The sequence below is a fragment of the Eubalaena glacialis genome, chromosome 11 (assembly GCF_028564815.1).
Source record: "Eubalaena glacialis isolate mEubGla1 chromosome 11, mEubGla1.1.hap2.+ XY, whole genome shotgun sequence".
NCBI lineage: Eukaryota > Metazoa > Chordata > Mammalia > Artiodactyla > Balaenidae > Eubalaena > Eubalaena glacialis.
In genome coordinates this window covers 47,336,031-47,355,793 of record NC_083726.1, presented here as the reverse complement: position 1 = coordinate 47,355,793, position 19,763 = coordinate 47,336,031, and the positions used below count along the sequence as shown (strand labels likewise).

Genomic DNA, 19,763 nt, shown 5'->3' with positions numbered 1-19,763 from the left:
CAACATCCAGTTGTTTCCAGATATAATTTCTATATTTTAAGTGTGATGGCTAATTTTATGTGTCAACTTGACTGGACCATGGGATGCCCAGGTGTTTGGTCAAACGTTATCCAGTGTTTCTGTGGGGTGTTTCTGAATGAGATTAACATTTAAATTGGTAGACTGAGCAAAACAGATTGCCCTCCATAATATGAGTGTGCCTCATCCAGTCAGTTGAAGGCCTGAATAGAATAAAAAGTCTGACCCCCCGCCAAAGTGAGGATTCTTCCTGCCTGATGGCCTACATACCAGTATATTGACTTTTTCCTGCCTTTGAACTTGAACTGAAACATTGGCCCTTTCCGAGTCGTGAGCCTACTGGCCTTCAGACTGGAACTACACCATTAGCTCTACTGGGTCTCCAGCTTCACCCACTCATCCTGCAGATCTTGAAACTTGCCAGCCTCCATAATTACACAAGCCAATTCCTTACAGTAAATCTCTATCTCTTTACATACACATTCTATTGGTTTTCCTTCTCTTGAGAACACTGACTAATAGAACACATAAGAATCAACATATTGTTCAACATGGAAGATTCTGTCCACTGACAGAGGATTCTGGGAAGATAGTGGAGTAGGGAGCACCAGGAATCCGTCTCCCCATGCAAACAACAATTGGCAGAATCTCTCTGATGTACTTGGAACTCTGGAATCTGTTGAAGGCTTGCAATTTCTAGGGAAAGCCTTGGATGGTAAATTGCAGTTAATTTTAGTCAATTTCAGCTCTTAGCACAGTAGCAGCTATCCATCCCCCACTCCCAGCCCCATGGCAGGCAGCTGTACTGATGTTCCTGGAGCAGCTTGCACACAGCTTGTGGGAGCCAGGGCAGGCAAAAAGGATCCTGTCCTCTAAATATTGGAAACCTATGCACTGCTCACTGATTGCTGTTTCTGATCACAGAGGTGCAGACAATAAGGCAGGCAGCCATTGTTACTCCTCCACACATTGTTGCAAGCCCTTCCAGCTGAAATGAATTCCAGGGAATTTAAAGGGCCAGCCTTCTGCCCCTACCCCCTTCATTTTTCACTTTTCCCTCTTCCAGAAGCCAGACATTAAAGATTAGGACATTCAAAAACAACTACATATATGGGGAAAATTAGAAAGTGACCATGCATGACCAGGGAAAGGCTCAGAAAAGAGCTGATAAGACCTTAAGTTTACAACTCAGCCTGACCCTCAGCATAAAGACACCTGACACAATTAAAAACAAACATATAAACAAACAAAAACAAAAAACAAGAATAATGGCAAAACCCAGCAAATCCTGGGGAAGAGGGAGAATCTGATTTCCAGAGTTACCACATTATTAGATTCAAATGTCCAGTGTGCAAAAAAAGCACATGGCATACAAAGAAACAGGAAAGTACAGCTCACTTAAAGGCAAAAAATAAATCAACAGAAACTCTCTCTGTAAAGACCTAATGGCAGATCTCCAAGACAGACTTAAAACAACTGTCTTAAAAATGCTCAAAGAATTAAAGGAAGATATAGAAAAACTCAAGAAGATGATGTGTGAACAAAATGGAAATATTATTAAAGAGATAGAAGATCTAAAAAGAAATCAAAAGGAAATTCTGGAGCTGAAAAGTACAGAAACTGAAATGAAAAAATTCACTACAGGTAAAGGCAGGTTTGAGCAATCAGAAGAAAGTATTGGCAAATTTTAAGATAGGAAAATGGAAATTATTAAGTATGAGGAACAGAAAGAAAAATGATTAAAGGAAAGCAAACGAATCTATGTTATTGCAAATGGCAAAATTTCATTCTTTTTATAGCTGAGTAGTATTCCATTGTGTATATGTACCACATCTTCTTTATCCATTCAGCTATCGATGGACATTCAGGCTGCTTCCATATCTTGGCTATTGTAAATAAGGCTGTAGTGAATGTGGAGGTACAGGTAACTTTTCAAGTTAGTGTTTTCATTTTTCTTTGGATAAATACCCAGAAGTGAGTTGATGAATCCTATGGTAGTTCTATTTTTAATTTTTTGAGGAACCTCCATACTGTTCTCCATAGTGGCTGTATCAATTTACATTCCCACCAACAATGTAGGAGGGTTCCCTTTTCTCCACAGTTTCTCCAACACTTATTTCTGTACAGCACAGGGAATATAGTCAATATTTTATAATAACTTTGTATGGAGTATAATCTATAAAAATATCAAATTAGTGCATTTTACAACTGAAACAATATAATATTGTAAGTCAACTATATTTCAATAAAATAATAATAATAATAAAATAAAATATAACCATCACCAATTAAAAGAAAACAAGTGAACAAGGCCCAAGGAACCTGTGGGACACCATAAATCTAATCCAGTAAAACTAAGATGTGCAAAAAAAATATATAACATCTTTATTTTCTTATCCTTATAACTCAATCTCTTCCAGATTAAACAATCTATGTCTGGTAAATGCTCAGTCTTTCAAACTTCCTCTTTGCTCCTACAGGAAGTGTCATCTTGGGGTACATAGGCACTGATGTGACTTCATTATGGCAAGTGTTGGGAGGATGGGGGATCTTGGATCCCATTCACCATCTGAGTTCTTGCTGGTTCCTGCTGTGGGACTATATCTAGGTCCTGAACTGATATCTGCTGAAGTGAAAATGGACTTATCTGTCTTTGGGGCATTGTGCTGGCATTCGCTGCTGAAGTCAATAAGAGCAGCCAATTATCTCTGGTCTTGAACTCTTTCCTATCCCCCATTATGTTCTTTGACTAGTCCTCAGACCTCCATACAATCTAGTCCCACTCCATTACCTCTCTGGCCTCTTCTTTGTCACTCTTCCCTTTGCCTAGCCTTCCCCAAGCACATTAATCTCCTTGCTGTTCCTTAATGCACCTGGCATGTTTCTACGTCAGGGTCTCTGTACCACTGTTCCCTCTGTTTGGAAGTCATGGCTTGCTCCCTCGCTGTATTCAAGCCTTTGCTCCAATGTCGTCTTCTCTTTACACATTCCTTAACCATCTTATTTAAAACTGAACATGACTCCTGAGCTCCCACACTCCCTTCTTGCTTTATTTTATCCATGACAATCAACACTATCAAATATATCATATGCTTTGCTTATTTGTTTGATTTATTATCTGTTTCCCTCCTCATGAATGTAGGTTCACTGTAAAGATTAGGGCTGATAAATAGTGCAGAGGACTCAGAATTGATATGGTATCTGCTCCATGACTTTGGGATTCAATGAAGTGCATCAATGCCTTAAGTAAGGATGAGCACTGAATGGTACAATAAACACCTCATATGATTTGGGGTGGGATCAAGTCAGTATCAGGCCACCCCACATCCATTCATGTCCTCCACTTTTCAGATTTCCATAACTGTCCTCTTCTCAGCCTCTACTGGCTTTTATTTTAAAACTCCAAAGGTACTAACAAATGACAAAGATATCTTATTTTTTTATCAAAAATTTATTGAGGGCATACATACTTAAATTTTTGTGTTAGTGAAGGTAATTCTAGCTGCTATAACAAAAACATTTCAACCAAATAGAACCTATTTCTCACTGAGATGATCAACCCAGGGTGGCTGGTGGGTGGGGTTTTACCCACAGAGGGATTTAAGAGCCCAGGCATGTCCCATCTTATGGCTCCACCCTCCCTGTCAGTTACTCAGCATCCAGTTAGGAGAGGAAACAGAGGAAACAGAGGATGAAAGAGACAGAGCAGTTGCCTAACCACCTTGACCACACACATCACTTCTGCTCACATACCATTGGTTAGAACTAGATCATGGAACAACTGGACGCAAGAAGCCATGGAAATTGCCGTCTCTGCCTGGGCAACTCTTTCTCTGTCCCAATTCTATGCCATAGAAGGAAAAGCACAGATCTTGGGCAGTTAGCTATTTCTACCACATGTGTTGCATGATATGTAAGCATTTTCACATACATTGCTTCATTAATTCTTTCAACATCTTCATAAATTACTAAGATCATTCCTACTATACAGAGAAGGAGACTGATACCCAGAGATAAAAACTGAGGCTTTAGAATGTGACTCCATTTTTGGAGATTTGCATTTTTAATATAGTCTTTATGGAGATATAATTCACATACCATACAATTCACTAATTTAAAATGTACAAAGCAATGGTTTGTAGTATGTTCACAGAGTTGTGCAACCATCACCATGATCAATTTTAGAATATTTTAATCACCCCAAAAAGAAACTTTGTACTCTTTAGCATTTCCTTCCCATTTTCTCCTCAGCCCCTTCAGCCCTAAGCAACCACTAATCTACCTCCTGTCTCTATAGATTTGCATATTCTGGACATTTAATATAAAGGAAATCAGGGGTTTCCCTGGTGGCACAGTGGTTGGGAGTCTGCCTGCCAATGCAGGGGACACGGGCTCGAGCCCTCATCTGGGAAGATCCCGCGTGCCGCGGAGCAACTAGGCCCGTGAGCCACAATTACTGAGCCTGCGCGTCTGGAGCCTGTGCTCCGCAACGAGAGAGGCCGCGATAGTGAGAGGCCCGCGCACCGCGATGAAGAGTGGCCCCCGCTTGCCACAACTAGAGAAAGCCCTCGCACAGAAACGAAGACCCAACACAGCCATAAATAAATAAATAAATAAATAAATAAAAATTGAAATAAAAAAAATATAAAGGAAATCATACAATGTGTGGTCCTTTGTGACTGGCTTCTTTCACTCACTTTCATGATTTCAAGGTTCATTTATGTTGTAGCATGGATCATTCCTTTATCTCTTTTTATTGCCCCAAAATATGGCACTGAATGGATAAAGCACAAATTTGTTTATCCATTCATCACGTGATCGACACTTGGATTGTTTCCATTTTGCCTATCATGGATAATGCTGCTATGAACATTTGTAAACAAGTTTTTATGTGAACATATGTTTTTATTTTTCTTGGGTATATACCTAGGAACAGAATTGCTGGGTCATATGGTAATCCATGTGTAACCTTTTTGAGGAACTGCCAGACTCTTTTCCAAAGTGGCTGTGTCCTTTTACAATCTCCCTAGCAGTGTAGAGGGTTCCCATTTCTCCACATCCTCCCCCCACACTTGTTATTATTCCTCTTTTTTATAGTGGGATTTGCATTTTGAGAGATGACTACTTCGGTCAACTTCAAGACTTAGAATTATGGTTCAGTTCCCTCAGTAAGAAACTAGATAAGGAGAGAGGGGCTTAGGAAACATTTGAAAGGGTCTGTCTTCTGTGCTCTTTCTCCTAGGTACACATACCTTATCCTGCCATCTGGATGCCCAGGAACCTAAAGTGGTGGCACTCCATGAATGCTTGCCCTTCTTGGGTTTACCCCACGTTCCAGACTTTTCCTGACCACTCCTTTCTTGACACCCCACAATAAATAATTGGATGCAGAAAGTTTTAAGCCTTTTTGTTTTGACCTATCCATGTCGACCCTGTGGACTTTCTGATCTGAGAATATTTTGACCCCTGTGTTTGGGAGTTAAAACTTTACATTAAAATTCCACATACATAGATTAAAATACTCATTAAGAAAGTATTTTTAGAGCCATAGTAATTTCTATTAAGCTACTATAATTCCTTGATAAAATTTTTATTCCCAGGCATTAAGATATTTCTAATTTTTTCCATTTTAATTTTTAATTTACTGAAATTCTTTTCATTGGAATCAATTATTTTCCACATAAGGTTTAAATGAAAATGTTATTCCATGTGGTTTTTCTCCTTATTGCTCATATCAAATTTTTACTGATTATAGTTTCTGCAAGTGCAGCTTTTCTTTTATAGCCATTATTTGTACCAAATCCAATTGTCTCAGGTCAAATTATTCATACCTAAACTTAGTCAAAAAACTGGATTCTTCTGTCTATTTTTAGGCAATAATAAATTTTAACATGTGCCAGTGTAGTTGTTGGCAGTTTTATTTAGTGTTGATTACTTCTGCCAAGTCTAATTTTTCCCTGTTTAACGTTTGCATGTTCCAATGTGAGCATCAAGGCACGATTCTTCAGATTTTCATCTCTAACAAATTTTATCATGTGCAGTTTTCACCACTGTCATTTTCTTTTGTACTGATTATTCCTGCCAATAATATTTAGTAGGAAATGGATAAAGGACTGATAGTTGGAAATTTTTTTCTTTTTAGCTAATTAATGAGAAAACTGTGAGAAGTTTCCCTCAGCTATTTCAAAGTTGTTCTGCTGTCTGGAATGTCTCTGTATTGATGACTTAATTCTTTAACATATTTCCAATCAAGTTGGGTATTCTGTACTAACCACTCATGTGGATGGCAGAGCAATGAGCAAATGGTGGGATTATCATATCCTTGGGTCAAACGTCCCTGGATCGATATAATCCTGGGTCACAAAATTAACCTGTTCAATGTGTTCTATACCTGATTCATCATTGGAATCAGCTGGGGAACTTCTTTTAAACATACAGGTTCCTAACCCACCTCTTCCATCCCTATCTGCCCCAAGTCAGCAAAGTCTCACTTTACATGTCTGAGATAGGCTCCCAGCAGCTATTTAATTTTTTCTTAATTCCTCTAATGATTCTCATGTCTATCCATGGGAGTCTTCTGGGCTAAGCCATACCCAGAAGGGGGCTGTCCCCATGAGCCTATGTCAGAATACTTTTATAACTTACCAAAAAAGAGAAAAAGGACATTAAGGAGGAAAAGGAAACTGCTGGTGACCAAGAAACAGTGGATGGCTGTGCTCACTGGAAGGTCCTGGTAAAGATATAAGAGGCATACAGGCAGTGGTCGTCAATTTGGAGGTCAAGAGAAGGAGATGGAAGTAAAGCAGCAGCGTTCAGAGTCTAAGTTCTCAAACCTTAGGCACTATTGAGTGTTCCCTCTTTTCTGGTCCTTGTTCTGCTTTGCTTGGTTTGGGGGAGACTTTTAAGGCTGGGCAAGATGGTGCCCTGTTCAGTGACTAAATTGTCAGTAACCTGATAGAGCAGATGTGAATCTCAGTCTACAACTCAAGGTGGGAAAGAAATAGAAGTTCATTTTCTGTGATTCAACTTATTTTCTATTTTTGAGATGCCCATTCATTGCAGGAAGGAAAATAAGTTCAGTCAGTTCAAGGTTTTCCTTCTCTTACCCCAAGGTGGGTCAAAAGTAGGGTAGTGGACCAGTAGTTTTAGTGCCAATGTGTTTTGAATGGAAGGCTACCATGTCACCTGCAGAGGCAGATGGATCCACACCCAAAGTTTGGTTCAGATGTTGCTACTAATGCTGCCACACATACACACCAAAATGGTATAAAAAGGTTTATTACTTACATAATTGGTGTCTGTGTCTGGGGTGAGCAGGATAGGCTTCTTAAGCAAGTCTGAAATAAAAAAGCAAGGAAATGAGACTGGCCTGGGTTTTTATTGTGGTTAGGGTTTGGGGCTGGGCATGAGAGTCCCCATGCAGCAACGTCTTGTGGTTTGGCTGGTGCCAAAATGGTGAGCACCCAGGCTTTTTTATCAGCTTGTCCAGATGTGGGGCAGAAAGGGAAGAGGAAGAGGTAAGGCTTAGAAGGTGTCAGCAGTCAAATATCAAAATATGAAATCAGATTCTTCATTAGAAGGGCATTTGTCTTTGATTTCCCTTGTCCACACAGAAATCCTCTAAAGCAACCAGCATCTCGTCTGATCCTTGGTATTTAAGAATAATTATTATTACAGTTATATTTATTGATTATTTACAAAGTCCCAGGAACTCTTGTGTCTTACATGTACACTTCATTTAATCCTGACTGCAATCTTATGAGACAAGTACTATTATTATCCCAATTAAAGATGAGGAGAGTGAGGCACAGAAGTAATGGCATCTGGGACTTCCCTGGCTGTCCAGTGGTTAAGTTTCTGTGCTTCCACTGCAGGGGGCGTGGGTTCGGTCCCTGGTTGGGGAACTAAGATCCCGCATGCCGAGTGGTGTGGCCAAAATAATAATAATAAATAAATAAATAAATAAATGTTAAAAAAATAAAAAAAGATGTAATGGCATCTGCCTGCTGCTGGACTCAGGCTGTCTGGCTTCAGACTCTGTGCTCTAACCTCTGCATTATACCTCTCTTTCTTGTCTTCCTGGTCCCTCTCATCCTACCACTACATGATAAAACTGAGCTGCTTTGGTGCACAGGAAGTTCCAAGAGGCTGTCTCTACCTCTAGAGCTTCCTGCTTCCATGTGAATCTAATCCTGGAAGCAGGGCTCTAATCCCACTCTCCAGAAATGGGTCAGCCAGGATCCGGGCAGAAATCAAATGGCACTTTCAAATTGGGTAATTTAAGGAGAACTCATAAAGGAACTGTTTACAAAAATGTGGGAAGAGTTTAGGAAAAGCAACAGAGAATGGGACAGGGATCCATCACCACCCTACACCCCAGCCTGAATAAATGAGGGGAGGAAGTGGTTACAGGAACCAAGAAAGTGAGTTGTGGGGAGGAGGCCATCTGAGAGGACCTGTGGCCTTTAGTTGAGGAGCACAGCTGGGAAGACGAAGGAATAAATATCTTGACCTTACTTTCCTCCTGCTCTCCAGATCTCTTGCCAATGTCTTCTACTAGTCAAACCCAATGGAAGAATGGAGGGAAAGGAAATTGTTGATGCAGTCCATATGGACAGCCACCCAGGGCACCAGGCAGGATGAAGGATGGGAAGTGGATCTGGGGGGTAAAATGGAAAATGTCCATCATAGGCTTACCGATATCTATGCTTTTATCACTCCTCCTCCCTCTCTTCTCTCCCCAGTCCAGGTAAAAAACAAACAGACAAATATATATATATATATTCAGGAAGCTGGCAGGAGCAGAAAGGAAGCTCTTTTCTCTCTCTCTCAATTTCTCTCTCTCTCTCCCTTTGCTCACCCTCTCCATTTCTTAGAAACCCATTCAACTGCCAATATTAGAGGGTCTGCCATATATTGGCTTAAATGCAAAAAGGTTTACGTGGTTCACATAAGTAGTTTTATGACCCAATGAGCCACCGAGAACCCATCTTTCAGCTCTACCATCATTGACATTTTCGCTTTCATCCTCACTCTGGTTGTCTTATGGTTCTAAGATGGCTGTTACTGCTCCAAGTATCACATCGGTACATCTGTGTAGTAGGCAGAAAGAAGGACAAAGGAAAAAGAGGAAGAAAAAGCCCCCCAGAAATGCATCATTTATATCTCACTGGCCAGATTGTGTCATATAACCACCTTGAACCCTTGGACTACAAGAGAATGTGTCCAGCAATTGTCTTTAGTTGGGAGAATTCGAGTTCTCTTCAAAAGGATGGAAAGAAAATAGATACTGGGTAGGCAGCTATTGGTGCCTGACATACTTAACATTCATCTACATTAGAAATCTGCTCTGCTCCCATAACTCTTTAGGCCATTGGAAATCAAATGTAGGAAGAGACTTATAGACACTCAGAGAGAGAAAGAGAGAGAGAGGGAGAGGTGGATAAATAGATGGATAGATAGTTAGAGAGATATAAAATTGAGCACATGACTGCTCAGCTAGTACACATTTCTTAGACCTTCCTGCAGCTAGATGTGAATGTTTGCCTATCTTCTCACCAACTGAATGTGAGTAGAAGAGGTATGTTCCCCTGTGTTTAGGCCTTAAGACACAGGACATGTGTTCCTATGCAGCTTCTTCCCCTTCCTACAGTCTAAAAGCTAGTGCCTGTGACCAGCTTCTGCTACGCTCTAGGGGATAATGGACCAACAAGATGGCATATCTCTAAATGTCTACATGGATCAGAGACATGGCCAAACCTGGACTGTTAAATCCAAGGCTGTTATGAGAAAGAGATAAGAGCTTCTTCGTTCTATAAAGCTACTTCTTTTTGAGGTCTCTATGTCACAGCCACAAATACCTTCTGTTCTAAACATGATTCTCCAGGATGGTTACTACCTCATGCAAAGCTGTGCCTGGGTTTATTTGTGATATTTTCCCAGACTCCCCAACGCAGAATTCAGATGGGAAGAAGGGGGATTATTCTTGTGGATTAGCAGCCATTCTTTGGGCAGTCTGGATGTTCTCAAGAAGGATGAAGACAAACAGGAGCTAAAGTTATGCATAAGAGGGGTACAGAGGAACAGCTAAAGGAGACCAGGACATAAGAAGGCCACAGTGGAAAATTCTCACAGTCCTTCCTCTAGGTCAGTGGGGAGACTGAGTCTCATTCAACCAAATCTTGATTTGTTCAGTTTTCTAGGTCTATATCACTTGAGGCAGTTATAGTCACAGACTCATTGGTAATGATGCCATTGGGGTTTTTCTTAACATTGTACCTCTTTTTCCTGTCTTCCTGGTAAATTTTGCCTGTGTGATTGAATTTTAATCATTTGTCAAGTGAGTGGCTGAAGTATTTAAAATTCTAGAGAGAATATAGCAAATGACTGTGGAGACAAGTATTGACATGAGAATCATTAGAAGGCCTTGGACAATGCCTCTTAGCCAAGATCCTGCCCCATCTGGGATTATCCAGGAAAACAAATCCCATCTCCACCCTGAGTCTAGAGCGAAGGGAGGTTTGACCTAAATAGGTTTGTATAATACTTGTTCATCCTCCTGATTTATCCAGAGAAACAAAACTATGGAAAGAAAGTTTAAGAATCTCACAGATGGTTATGAAAAGAAGGAGATGAAGGAGGATGTGGTAGTTTGTTACTTTTAGGGTACATGAGGTCTTGAACTGAAGATCTTGGATAGAAGCTATCCATTTTGAGCAGCCTGCTGCTTTGTCCAAAGATCTTGGAAAAGCTATCACCTTCTTGATGTCATCTTCTGGAAGATTCCAAGGGATTCTGTTTTGGATCTCCTGTTGATATAGAAGTCTAGGAAATAAATGTATGATAACTTTTTTACTGGAAACAAGGATCCAAGGGTTGATTCCCTAGAGTTTTACTGCAGTGTTTATGGCTAACAACACTTGATATGATCCTTTCCAATGAAGTTTGAGAAGAGTCTTATGTTGTTGTTGTTTCCTGTAATCCAAGACTTGAGGCTGAAGGTCATGCAGGGGTTCCTGTGCTTTATCATTGAGAGAAGCTGCTTGGACCTTTTGATTATGAAATTGAATATGCTGCATTCATTTTCTACAGTATTTGCCATGTTGGACTGTAAAAGAGCAGTCAAGAGAGGGGGTGAGAACCCTATAGGCAATGGGCATCTAGTGACAAGTTCATATGGGGACAGTCTATGAGTTCCTGTTAGACTGGCCCTAATGGCCATGAGAACTAAGGGCAAAGCCTTTGGCCTTGGCAACTAAAGTTCTTCAGATAGCTTTACAAGTCTCAGTACCTCAATCACTAGATAAATAGGTGGGTATTGCCAAATGGAAAAAACAAAGTCTAAAAGTTTCTTTGCTACTATCAAAGGAGTTGCTTTATGGCAATGAAAGACTTCTAGAAGACCAGGAAACACAAAACACATTAGTAAGGACATATTCATAACCACATGAAGTGAGTAACTGAATGAAGTCCATTTGTAGATAGATTTCCAAAAGGTCCTAAAGGTTTTGGCTTGTCTTTATGCCTCAGCTTTACAATTCTCTCAAGATAGTAGGTTTGACAGATGGGAAATACATCAGAGATGTACTTTGAGATCTTATTGAAATGTCCCTACCAACGTTTATTTTTGATGTTTTTTAAAATTTGCCTTTCCATAGTGGGTCACAACATGTAACACTTTTTGAGAAGATTCATTTCAGCATCTTGGGGCAGACCAAGAGATCATCTTGGTGCCACTATAGCTTTCTGGGAGAAGAAAACAATTTGACTTTTTTCAATACACTTTTTCAGAATCAAATGCTTAATATTGGAGTTAACTCAAGACCTGATGCCAATAGTTAGGAGTCAGTTTTGCCTTTGACTCTTGGACTTGCTGGACAGCTTGGAGGTGTTAAAGCAGCTCATTTAGTGTAGTAACCTGCTAAAGCATTACCCTTTGCTCCCTGAGTCTGCTTTTTACTGTGGGGCTCAACCCTAATATAGCCAATTCCTTTGGCAAAACAAGGCATCTAATAGGACTTTTATGTGACTGCCATGTTTAATTGGAAAACCAGATGCAGTTAAGAAGCCATAGTGCTTCCAAAGCATATCAAAATCATGAATTACTCCACACACATATTTGTTAATGTATAGATATTTGCTCTCTTATCTCTACCTAACAGGCAGGCTGCAATTGTAAGTGCTGCAATTTCAGCAACTTGTATAGATTTTGCCTCTGGGAAAAGACAATATTCACATAAGTCTGAGTGGGCTGCAATCACACACTAAGCTTGATAGCCTCTTCGTTCAGTTCTCAAATGGGCTCCTTCCAAAAACAGTTCTAAATCTGGGTTGTCTAAAAGTGTTTCGAGGAGATCAGAGTGAGGCAAGGAAAATTCCTGAATACGTGCATCACAGTGGTGAGGTTTTCCTTCTTTTGAGAGAGGAAAAAAGTTGGAGGGCTTTGGGGACTACAGCAATGGATAGAAATATGTGTGAATGAGAAGAGGAGGATTTCATAGAAGGTCAGTCTAGAAACAGAAAAGCACTGAGTGTTTTCAATAAAGAGTAAGATCTGCATGACATGAAGGACCATAAGGTTAAGTGGAGATCTTAAGACTAAGTCAGTAGAAGCCTCAGTTAACTTTGCTGCTGCTGCCACTGAACACAAACAAAGAGGGTAGGCTTTTGGTGTAGGGTAAAATGAGAGGCTGTTTAAGTGATGGGTGTTTGAAACCCATTGTGCTGTTGAGTTAGAACCCTCAAAGCTTGTCTTTGGATCTTTTGTATACAAACAGAAAGAAAGGTCTATGGTAATTGGGGAGTAGAAGCATAGGAGCTTCTGAAAGGCATTTTTAAAGTTACACAAGGCTCTAGGTGAGTCTATCCCAGACAGGGGCTCAGGTACTGGAAAATCAATCTGTACCAACACCAAATGATTCTTGTCTTCTATAGAATTCCAGAAAGACGTGGTCCAGCCATGGCACATTTAAGAGTGGCACCACATTAGCAAAGTAGCTTTCACTCCAACAGATTCACCATATTCATTCAACAGATTCATTACCCAGAAGAGAATGCTGATTAGTGAGAGGAATATCTGAGATTCCTACCACTGAAATGTTTTGGTTACTCCAAGGAAGGAATGATGGAAAGCTGGGTTGATGGTAGAAATGTGTACGTCTGGTATCAAAAAAGGAAGATCCTAGATTTTTTTCATGATTGCATGGAAATTTCTTCTTTTTGTTTTAAGGGCAATTTTAGAAAACCAGAGAATCTACTTACTCAAAGAGGAGTCATTGTGTTAGACAAAGTTGGTACTTTGTCACTTTAGAGTCTGTCTTTCAATGAAAGTTAAGGCAAAGCAAGTGTTTTTCAGGGTCCTTTTTCCTTATGATATCCACATGTATCTTTGTCTAGACTAGCCATAGAGATGTTTTTGTTCCTGGATTTATCTAAGTGCTTAATCTGAAAAGTTATTAAGTTAATCTGTAATTTTTTTTTTTCTGAGCCAAAGTATCTTCAAAGCGCTCACCAAGCTCTTATAATTCAGAGGGAAAGCAGTCTACAATCCTATATTCTGTTTTCTAACTAAATCTGTCACATCAGGTTTAAGACCATCAACAAAGAGGTAGTTAAGGCAGCTGTGATATCTTCATTCCTATTGAGAAAAGAATGTTCTAGAATGTGGTAGTTAAGCTGTTTCTGAAATCAGGGATGGATCTATTTCTCTCCCTCCTTACATAACTGGATTTTTCACCAATGAATTTTGACAGGAAATACCTCAGGAATAGCTGCTAAGAGATCTGATCCTATTTTTATACTTTTTATATTCATTTACAGTTAAAATTTGTCCCTTTTTTTTTTTTGTATCATTTTGGTAATCAATCCATCCTGCTTTTCAAATGAAGTTCTACCATCTCTGGTTTCCCACAAAGAGATGAACTAACTGATAGAGATCAGGGAAGCTCAGACTCTAAATTCCTAAGACAATGCTTAAAATCTTCAACTTACTTCCATTTTTCCCTAGGAGGAGTCAGAAAGTCCCTTGCTACATTATGAAAATCTGATCTTGACCAAGATTTAAAGCTGCAGAATCATTTCCATCTACATTAAAAGATACTATGAGGAGACATTCTCCAGTGAGAGGACTATATTTAGGAATGGGCAGTGGAGGATAGAGAAGGGGGTTGAGAGATGGTGCAAGAGAAGGAGGGAAGGAGCAGAGCAGGGACAGGAGGAAATTGAGATACAGGGGGCCAGGAGGAAAGCCAATCCAAAGATGGAGCAGAAGTGGAAAAAGAGAGCTTAAGTTTGGATTTTTAGATCCTTCACATTTTTATTAGATTTTCCTAAGGAGTCCTTAAGAGAAGTAATTTTATAACTTTGCTGTCTTTTAGAGGTTTTTTTGTCTTTAAATGTCCTCTTCATACCAGTTAAAATTTTGTTGACCATTGAATATTTGGAATCTTTGAATCTTTTCATGCTAAGGTGCCATACAAAGGCATTGTCTTACTCATATCCCAAGTTCCCCAGGGTGGTCTCTGAAGTTCTAAACTACTCCCAAAGCTTCCAATGTTTACTGCTATTGGCTTTATAATGTTAAACCTATATTCAAGTGGCCTGAACAAACTAACGAAACCTCCTTGGCACTATGGCCCCCCCATGACTATGAGAACCTCTATTAGTAGAATGAATCAAACCAAGAGATGTATACCAAAGAGAATAAAGAGGAGGAATAAAGGCTTAGGCAGTGCTTCAACACCAAGAGAGCTGGGCACTGGTGTGGTCCATAGAAGGACTTGCTCCTCTATGAAGTGGCCTGGGCTGAGCAGCAAAGGGGCCAATCCTGCCTGAATCTCAGCAGCAAAACTGTGGAAGAAATCAACTAGAGAGCCATTAGCATAAGGCTCTGAAGGAAGGCTCCAAAGAAGCATTCTACTTGAAGAAGGACAACGGAAAATTTTGCATGGCTTTAGCAGGAGGGGGTTGGCTGAAGTTCAGCTAGACCTAGCAGGATAAGGGGTTGGCTGAAGTCCAGCTAGTTTTGGAAATGGGAATAGAGGGATTGTTCTTGCGGAATAAGAGTCATTGTTCGGGCAGGCTGGATTTTACTGAGCGAGGTAAAAAGGAAGAATTAGGGGTTAAAGTCACATGTAAGAGGGGATGGGAAGGAACAGCTGTGGGGTGAGAGTGGGGATACAAGGACTTGTAAAGGCCAAAGTGGAAAATTCTCCAGTCTCAATTTGTTTGCGTCTCTTACATACAAAAGCAGTAAAATTTGTTTTCACGGGGGCCTTCAATGCCTTCATTCAAAGTGATTTCCAACAACGTGACCATGTCAGTGGGGACAATGTCTTGTAGCAGAACTCCCTTGACTAAGTTTCTTTAAGCTTCTGGACTAGGCTGTGGATTGGGGGATTCTGGGAAAATAAGAGGAACATTTCCTTTGATGGCCTCTTCTTTTCACAGAGGATAATTCAGATTTGTCAGGAATTTTGCAGGGTAGGATTCAAATGGAAAAAAGGTAAATCCAATGGATAAATTCCTCCACATTATTGCATGTACAGATAAATGTGAAAACCTTTTAGAATTCAGCAGTGTTCTTTTATTCTGTCAAGATCCCAGAATAATGAAACATAATTTTGAGGAAGAGAATTCAAAGTACTTGGATGTTTGCTTATTTTGGTTCAGGGGAATGCTGGCACCCTTAGAAGACTAGCCCTTAAGTATGCGATATTGGAATGGAAGTCAAGTAGGAAAAAGCATTGGTTCTTCTTACATAAACTTCAGCTGAATATAACTTTCTCATGACATTTCAGCCTTTTTTCCCCTCCCATCTTGGATAGAAATAAGTGAAAAGATAGAACCAAAAGAAGGGACAATATTAAAGAGATTTTCCAGATGTTTTAAAACCCTGGAAAGCATTCAATTCTGGTTTGATGTGGGGTATAAGTTAGCCCACTTATTTTTTTTCTCTGAATCATACAACTGGTTCCTGAACTGAATGTTCATCTGTGCCCTTGTGAACAAGTTCCACCACAGTCAGAGGTGAAAATATTGGAGAGGCTTCCACAAATCTGAGTCACTGAAGGGAAACCGTGTGACTTTTGTCCTCCTCTTCATGATTAAACAAATTGTAATAAAAGCATTGTTTTTGCCATAATTTCAAAGGAGGTCATAAAATTGATGGATCTTGCCAGAAGTGGATCATTTAAGTAACTATTTATTCCAACTTTGCCACAGATGTAGAGTAACATGCTGTAGGTGTTACTTGCCTGTACTTGAGTCTCATGAAATATAAAACCCATTCATTATTAAATTTGTCTTGTTTGAGGTTTATTTGAACTTGTTTTTTCAATGTGCATGGAATGTATAAAAATTGACTTTGTCCAAACCATTCATTTAATTGCTTTTGACTGCTTGGTGAACGTACCATATACCAGGCGTTGACAGTGTTTTGTGCTAAGAAAGTGTAATTCTGAAATAGCAGAAAACCAAGGATACTGTTGTCATAGTTTAATATAAAACCCATCAGGGCCAGGACACTGATGTTCATTATTTCATTCGTGTATCCCTGAAAAGCCTTAACGATGAATCATGTTGGTTCTTTCAGAATATGTATTTTCGGGCTTCCCTGGTGGCGCAGTGGTTGAGAATCTGCCTGCCAATGCAGGGGACACGGGTTCGGGCCCTGGTCTGGGAAGATCCCACATGCCGCAGAGCAACTGGGCCCGTGAGCCACAATTACTGAGCCTGCGCGTCTGGAGCCTGTGCTCCGCAACAAGAGAGGCCGCGACAGTGAGAGGTCCACGCGCCGCGATGAAGAGTGGTCCCCGCTTGCCGCAACTAGAGAAAGCCCTCGCACAGAAACGAAGACCCAACACAGTCATAAATAAATAAATAAAACTTAAAAAAAAAAAAAAGAATCACCAACAATTGTTAAATAATCACAATTAAAAAAAAAAAGAATATGTATTTTCTTCTCTTCCATTTGCCGTTCAACTACTACATTCTGCTAAAGGCAGTGTTTAGAACATTTTTCAATTGTTTCAAGAACATATACTGTAGATATTCTATAATTTTTAGTGCTATGCTTTAAAATTTTTCGGAAAAAGATAACTTTTTTCCTGTACCTAAAAGGAAGGGTCTGCTTAAGGAAATTCAATTTAATAAGCTTATGTCAAATTAAGTGACTGGCATTGTGGTAAATCCTGTAAATATACTTTTTTTCAAAGATAAGATTTGTATATTTGCCTATGAGTACAGGGATATTTAGAAAAAAGATATACAAGAAATTAGAAAACAAAATAAAACTTTACAAGTGTTTCAAATTAGGGGTTCAGGTAAATCTTTGGGTAAAATTGTTACATAAGTAAGTTTTGTCTTCCTTTGCTCTCCTTATCCTTCTTAATGCTATTTTCTCTCAGTTGTGTATGCACTTTTTCAATCAGTTGTATAAATTAATTCACACTAGAGTAATTTTGATTGAAATCTCTAAATATTTGTTGGACATCTCCCCATGGATCAAACTCTGTACTTGGGACTACAGGCGTTGTTTTTTTGATCTTCAGACTATCTCCTAAAGCATCAGTATTACCTGCAACCCTGTTAGAAATGCAGAATCTCAGACCAACTAAACTGAAACCTGCATTTTAACATAATCTCCAAGTGATTTGTAAACACATTAAAATTTGAGACAGTGGTCTGGAGCAAAGGTTCTCAAACTTTAGCTTAATCACATTCATCTGGGCGGCTTGTTATGAGGTCTACATTTGAAGAACCTCTGGTTTAGAGGATATAAAAGAAATCCTTGCCTTTAAGCATTTTATAACAGCTGGGAAGCAAATTGATCATGCATTGAATAATTAGAGAACAGTTGAGTGCTAATCTATGTGATTTTGAGTTTAATGCAGTGGAGTTTTGAGAAGGGAAAGATTAATGTGGAGTTGAGTTGTCAGGAAAAGTTCTATTGCCTGGGAAAGGTGGTAACACTGATGAAATTGAGAAAGGCAGAAAGTATGGCCAATTTGTAAGAAAAGATGATATGTTTCATCACAGATATACTGAGCTAGATGGACTGATGGACCAAAAGAAAGTTCATATCACTGACACTTGGAAATGCATGATTTTAGTGCAGCTCAAGCTAAGGATCAAAAGACCATTTGCATTGTGAGGGCAGGAACTCTCCCTTATTCTTCCATCCTCAGTGCTCGTGGTATACCTGACACACAGGAGGTGTTCAGTAGCTTTTTGCTGACTTAATGAATAAATGAATATAGATTTAGATTCCCTAAAGCCATGACCCTTCACAAATTTTCCCACTTAGATGCATTTAGTCTTTGAAAGAAGACAACAGGAATAACCAAAAAGCTTAAGCCAAAACTATAAATCTTTAATAGTGGATTTTCCAGCCCTGAGGAAGCCAGAAGAAAAATATTTTTGGTGGGAAACATTGAACTTTCTACATTACCTATGAATAAGGCTATTATATAGGGAACTCTATATACATTCATTCTATTTTTTTTAATGTTTGTCATGCGTTTTGCTAGGAGAAAAATTGTTAGCAATCTTAAACACTCTCAGAAAAGTTTTAAAATTAATTTGAACCTTATGATTTTCCCATTATCATTACTGGAAAGCATTGGGTGTTACTGCCTGCAGAATCTCCTCCGAGCCAAGAAAAACCTGCATATTGTGAGAAGTCTTATAGAGAGAAATGTAGTTTCTAGCCAATTCTTCTATAACCATCCATCACATCTCTTGATTTCCAGTCTTTCTCCTTATATAAACAAGATTGAATTTGCTTTACTGCTACTAGGCACAACTGAAGTTGGTGTCAGGGGGTTGGTATGTTCCATCGCTGTTAAACTAATTCTTCGATCTTAAGGTAATATTTACTGACTTGGGGAGCTTGGGACGTGATGTGACATTACATCCGGGTCATTCAACGTGACTAAAAAATGATTAAATGTGTGATCCAGTTTTCAACAGAGTAGAAAAGGGGATAGAAGAAAGAGAGAATCATAGCACCCTCTCCCCCACTGAAACATGTTGGATGAATTGCACATACAAAGAGATAGCTTTTATGTTGAGTTTTAATCAAACGTATCATGCTTTATTATTTTATAAGCATGTTGTAGTATATAAAATACTTATGTAACAAATCAGTTAAACTTAAACCTCTTTGTAGGGGTTTCTGATTTGGTAAACAGCTTTCCCCTTTACTCTGTTATGATGTATGATGTCATACTTACATACAGTTGCCATACTTACAAACACATGCCATATATTTCACCCATACATAGAAATGACTATCCCACCCATGCCCTACCTTCTAAACCAGAATCCCCCTCAACTACTGCTTTGGAGTCATTATGAAAAAAAAGCTGTGGCTTTTAAATACCTTATGGGAAAAAGTGGAGAAAAAAATAAATAAAACCAGCTTAGGGGAGCTGACCCTAACTGTTTTCCTCATCGGAATGACATTAATCCTAGATTCATTCAGGTTAGAAAATCACCTTCTCTTTAAACTGTAAATACCATTTTGAAGGTTACTATCTTCCAATTACATTTTAGAATGATTTGCTTGACCCAGTTGCTTTCCTCTTAATCATGGGTTGAGTGAATTGGGCTCAGGATTGGGGATAAAGGAAGGCAGATAACCATGGCATATGGAGCCATTGGTGGGGGGAAAAGGGATCAAATATTAATAGCATGTTGCAGTGGAGCACTGAGGGTAACATAGAAGTACTAAGGATTGAGACTAG

At 39.3% G+C, this 19,763-nt stretch overlaps 1 long non-coding RNA gene across 1 annotated transcript in view; it reads right to left on the bottom strand.

Moving 5' to 3' along the window:
* Positions 1-7,299: 7,299 nt before the first annotated feature.
* The window catches only part of LOC133101528 (uncharacterized), a 149,864-nt gene continuing 137,400 nt past the window's right edge, over positions 7,300-19,763 (bottom strand). The window contains exon 4 of the long non-coding RNA XR_009702654.1: positions 7,300-7,355. This is a non-coding gene — a long non-coding RNA (uncharacterized LOC133101528). The remainder of the gene's footprint in view (positions 7,356-19,763) is intronic.